The sequence below is a fragment of the Setaria italica genome, chromosome V (assembly GCF_000263155.2).
Source record: "Setaria italica strain Yugu1 chromosome V, Setaria_italica_v2.0, whole genome shotgun sequence".
NCBI classification, from domain to species: Eukaryota; Viridiplantae; Streptophyta; class Magnoliopsida; order Poales; family Poaceae; genus Setaria; species Setaria italica.
The window spans coordinates 11,003,595-11,009,594 of NC_028454.1; positions in this window are offsets into that span (position 1 = coordinate 11,003,595).

A 6,000-nucleotide genomic window follows, 5' to 3' on the forward strand; every position below is an offset into this window, starting at 1 on the left:
TTCTCACAAAATGCAAAACAATTAGCTATCAATCGATAGACTCAAATCATCATAGCCATTGGATCTATTATATTTTCTAATAAATTACTCACTTATACCAATATAAAAATAGCTTAAAGTAACCCCTAAATTTATACTAAATTACCCTATACAAAATAAACTAAAATAATCCCTAATCTTCATCAAAATTACCAACTTATGCTATTATAAATAATTTTTAAAATAACCCCTATTTTTGCAACTAAATTTCCCACCGCTAATACTTAAAAAATAACAAAATTAACCCTTAAATTTGCATCTATATTACCCACATATCCATTAGTAAAAATAACATGAGGTAACCCTATATTTAAATCCAAATAACATTAATTAAAAATATACACCAATATAGGATTCTAAATCGCCTATTTCTTACACTATTGGTATATGATATAATAATTAAAGTATATACACATGATGTGTATAACCATTTATAAAGATATAGAGGAAGTAATGGAAATATAGAGTTCTATGTTAAAATTATAGCTCAAACTTAAGGTCATTAAACAGATTTAAGCGCATACTTGCGATGCAAAGTGAAAAGTTCAATATTATAAATGTGGATGAAAACGTTATGTAGATTACTAATTAAAATCTATTACAACGGACGAAGATAATAAATATATAATTATATAAGTATTATCTTCAAATATTTAACAAATAAGAGGTAGCTCAAAGTAATAGTTCATAGCAATACGGCCTCATTTTTTTATTGAAGACTTCGCATTAGTTCTCACAAGATACGCTAGAAAAAAGACAAATCCTAAAAATTCTCACAAAAATCAGAAACATCAAACATCAATCATGTAAACTCTAACAATTATAGTCATTGGTATATTATATTTTCTAAAATGTTACCCACCACTATCATTATGAAAATATTTTAAAATAAACCCTAAACCTATATCTAAATTACTGAGCTCGGTTATTATAAAAATAATCTAAAATAGTCCCTATAATTTTCATCCAATTTACTCATGCATATTATTATAAAGTATAACTTAAAATAGTATTCTAAATTTGTATCTAAGTTACCCATGTATGTTGTTATTAAAGATAACCTAAAGTAAATATCTAAATCTTAATCTAATTATCTTCTTGTGCATCGTATAGAAATGTTAAAAATTTAACCTAAATTACCTATTTATATCATTGTTAATATAGAAATACTAAGTTAAGGTATATATGCATGATGAGTGTCACCATGATCTAATTATCTTCTTGTGCATGGTATAGAAATGTTCAAAATTTAACCTAAATTACCTATTTATGTCATTGTTAATATAGAAATACTAAGTTAAGGTATATATGCATGATGAGTGTCACCATGCACATCATTTATACATGTATGCGAGGACGTGATGAAAAATATTAATTTTTATGCTAAATAAAATATATGGAGGTGTGATACAAAATGAAAGAAAATATGAATGTGGATCAAAAAGTCTACATAGTAATTACTAACTAAGCTGGATAAAGGTAACTACACATTTATACGAGTATTATAACTACACATATATACAAGTATTATATTGAAGTATCGAAAAAAGAGAGAGTAATAGGTAAATAATTTTAATTATTACTAAATAATTTCCTTGCTGTTGCTTCGTGCGTGCGTGGGGGAGCAGGAAAAACCCCGTCGCCTCTGTCTTCACGTCGCGAGTCCACGCCGCCACCGCCGGCGTCCCCGACTGGATCTCGCGCAGCTACTCCGACAGGGGCGCGGCCTCCACCACCAGTGAGGGCGGCACAGGCGGGGGCCCCTCGCGGCCAGGCGTCCCCCGCGGCCGGGCTCTCCCGCGGCCAGGCTCCTGCGGCGGCCGGGCTCCCTCACGCCCAGGTGCCCGCGGCTGCCGGGGCTTCCCGCGGCCAGGCGCCCGCGGAGGCCGGGTCCCCTCGCTGCCTGGTGCTGGCCGCAGCTGACTCCCCTCGCGGCTCGGTGAAGCTATGGGAGCAGAAGGTCTTCGTGCAGCTCGAAGCGGAGGAGGAGAACCACGACGCCACGCGGTGGATCCTCGACACGGGGGCCACGAACCACATGACGGGTTCTCGCGCCGCGTTCGTCGAGCTGGACTCACAGGTCTGCGGCACAGTTCGATTCGGCGACGACTCCCTCGCGCGGATCGAAGGTTGCGGGACCGTGTTGTTTGCCTGCAAGAATGGCAAGCATCGCTTGTTCGCCGGGGTTTTACTACATCCCCCAGCTCACGAGTAACCTTGTGAGCGTGGGACAGCTCGACGAGGATGGTTACCAGGTGCTGATCGAGGATGGCTTGATGACGATCCGCGAGCCGGGGCGACGACTGCTAGCGAAGGTGAAGCGCTCGCTGAACCGCCTGTACGTGCTCAACATCACTTTGGCACGGCCGGTGTGTTTGGCGACGCGCGGCGACAATGAGGCATGGCGCTGGCATGCACGGCTGGGCCACCTCAACTTCCAGGCAATGAAGAAGATGGCGCGTGAAGGCCTGGTGAGAGGGCTCCCTGAGCTCTCGCAGATGGAGCAGCTCTGCGACGCCTGCCTGGCCGGGAAGCAGAGAAGGACGTCGTTCCCAGACCAAGCTCAGTACCGCGCCGAGCAGGTGCTGGAGCTAGTGCACGGGGACATCTGCGGCAAGATTGCGCCGGCCACCCCGAGCGGGAACCAGTACTTCTTGCTCATGGTGGATGACAAGAGCAGGTTTATGTGGATTACTCTGTTGGGGTCAAAGGATTAGGCTCCCGAGGAGATCAGGCGGTTCCAGCTTGCTGCCGAGGCAGAGACAGGCCAGAAACTTGGTGGGCTGCGTACTGACCGTGGCGGGAAGTTCAACTCGACAGACTTCCATGAGTACTGCTTGGAACACGGTGTGCGGCGGCAATTGACGGCGCCTTACTCACCACAGCAAAATGGTGTGGTGGAGCGCCGCAATGCCACTGTGGTAGGCACTGCTCGGAGCATGTTGAAAGCAAAGGTGCTCCCCAACTGGTTTTGTGGGGAGGCTGTGCTCACTGCAGTGTACGTCCTCAACAGATCGCCGACGAAGAGCGTGGAAGGTATGACCCCGTTTGAGGCCTGGTATGGGAAGAAGCCAGCTGTCCACATCTGCGCATGTTCGGCTGCATCGTCTACGTGAAGAACACGACGCCGCACTTGAAGAAGCTGGAGGACAGGGTCCGGCGCATGATCTTTGTCGGCTACGAGCGGGGCACCGGGCACTAAGGCATTCCGCGCCTATGATCCCGTGACATGGCGCGTCCATATCACCAGGGACGTGGTGTTCGATGAAGGTGCCCAGTGGGACTGGAGCAGCGAAGAGGGAGGTGGAGCGGACGTCGATGGCTCCTTCACGGCGGAGTACATGGTCGTGCGTGGGCACGACGAGCTGGAACGGGAGTCTGCAGCAGCGCCAACATCTCCACCAGGTACGCCCGTGGGAACGGGCATCACGGCGTCGACTCCGACAGCTGCCACTACGACGCCGATGTCTCCACCAGCAACGCCCGTGGGAGCGGGCAGCACAACGCCCACTCCATCCACTGCACCAGCAATCCAGTTTGCCTCGCCACCTATGGAGTTAGGCGATGAGCTGGACGCCGACCATGATGATGACGTACCTCTACGATTCCGTACTGTGGACGACGTCGTCGGGCCTGCGTCGTGACCTGGGTACGCCATCCGTGATCTGGGTAATGAGCAGCTGTTTGCAGTAAGCGCAGAGGAGCCGGCGTCCCTAGCAGATGCTGAGAGGCAACCGTGCTGGCGCAAAGCAATGGAGGAGGAGCTGCAGTCCATTGAGGAGAACCGCACCTGAATACTTACTGAACTTTCACTAGGCCGGCGAGCAATTGGCCTCAAATGGGTGTTCAAGGTGAAGCGGGATGAGCATGGAGCAGTGGTGCGGCACAAGGCGCGGCTCGTCGTCAAGGGGTATGCGCAGCGCCACGGCATCGACTATGATGAGATCTTCGCTCCGGTGGCACGTATGGAAGCTATGCGCCTTCTTATCGCTCTAGCCGCACATGAGGGCTGGGAAGTCCATCACATGGACGTCAAGTCGGCGCTCTTGAATGGCGACCTCCAGGAGGAGGTGTTTGTGGAGCAGCCGCCAGGTTTTCTGATAACTGGCAAGGAACATCAGGTATACAAGCTCCACAAGGCTCTGTATGGCTTGCATCAGGCTCCAAGAGCATGGAATCTGAAGCTGGATGATAGCTTGGCCTCTCTGGGTTTCAAGAGGAGTCCATCAGATCATGCTATATATTGCAGAGGGGCTGGTAGTGAACGTCTGGTGCTGGGAGTGTATGTGGATGATCTGGTGATCACAGGTAGCAATAGCTCCGGCATTCAGAAGTTCAAGAAGGAGATGACTGAGTTGTTCAAGATGAGTGATCTGGGGCTGCTGCATTACTATCTTGGGATTGAGGTGAAGCAGCAGGTAGATGGCATCTCACTCAGTCAGAGCAACTATGCTGCAAAGATTTTAGAGAAGGCAGGAATGTCTGATTGCAATCCATGTAAGATACCCAAGGAACCAAGGCTGAAGCTCAGTATGGAGAGCACAAGTCCACCTGTAGATGCAACCATGTACAGAAGTTTAGTTGGCAGTCTCAGGTACTTGATCAATACCCGTCCTGATCTTGCATTTTCAGTCGGGTATGTGAGTAGGTCATGGAAGAACCACATGAAGATCATCTGGCAGCAGTGAAGCATATTCTGAGGTACATTGCTAGGACATGTGGTTGGGGTCTGTTCTATGCCAGGAAGAGAAATGAGCAGTCATCATTGACGGGTTTCAGTGATAGTGATCTGGCTGGTGACGTTGATAGCCGGAAGAGTACTTCTGGAATAATTTTCTTCCTGGGTGACAGTCCAGTCAGCTGGCAGTCAGCTAAACAGAAGGTAGTAGCACTTCAAGTTGTGAAACTGAGTAAGGTGCCTATCAGGCTGTGTGGTTGGCCCGGCTGCTTGCTGAAATCCTACAGTCAGAAGTGAGCAAGCCGGTGCTAAGGGTGGACAATAAGTCCGCGATCTCTCTTATTAAAAATCCAGTGCATCACGACCGGAGCAAAATACATGTTTCCATCTAATCCGGGAGTATGCAAACGATGGCCAACTTAAAGTGAAGTTCATCAGGACTGACGAGTAGCTGGGAGATATTCTCACCAAACCTCTCTGTCGAGTCAAGTTTCGGGAGCTTTGCAAGATGATTGGTCTTCAGGAAATAGAGCAAGTGCACAAGTCTTAGGAGCATTGTTGAATAATACCTGTGCATCTTTAGCGTGTCAGTTTGTTTACTTGGTCACGTTGCACTAGTTTGTTGGGTGCATTGCCGGAATTGCTGGCTGTGCGTGGTTGAGCTTTGACGTGTGCTTGGTCCACGCGGGAGCGCGTCTAGCGCATCACGTTCCTGATGCTTGGGATAGCAGGCGTCGTGGAGGGAGTGTGGTGCGTGCATCTCGGCCCGTCGAGGCCGGAGTTCAGTTTGTATTCTTGTTGCCTTATATTCAGTTAATAGAGTTCAGAAAACGCTGCTAGTGGCAGCACCAAAAAAAACAAGACAAAGCTTCTGGTCCATGGCGCCCAACCTCGCCCCCTCTATGCGTATGGCTCTGCGTTCGCTCGATTTTTCTTCTTTTTTGAGAACTGCACAGCCTCTCCGTCACTATGATGCCATCGTAGCTTCAGCCGACCACATTCCAAGCTTCGTTGCGATGTCCTCAGGTTCTTGTTCGCCTACACATTGCTCGGGGTCGTAAGGGATATGGGTACCCCACGGGTCCCCACCGACTAGGATACTGGCCGGCCCTAGCAAGTGGGCCCGCCTGACTAAACGTGCCGGCCGATGATGTGAAAATACTTGGAGCGCAAGTCAAGGAGGCCGGGTGATTCAAATCAGCCCAGATATGTGGGATACTTCTTGTAATCCGACTCAGGTTACTTTCCATGTAACAACTGACTAGATAAAGTCAACTGACTTG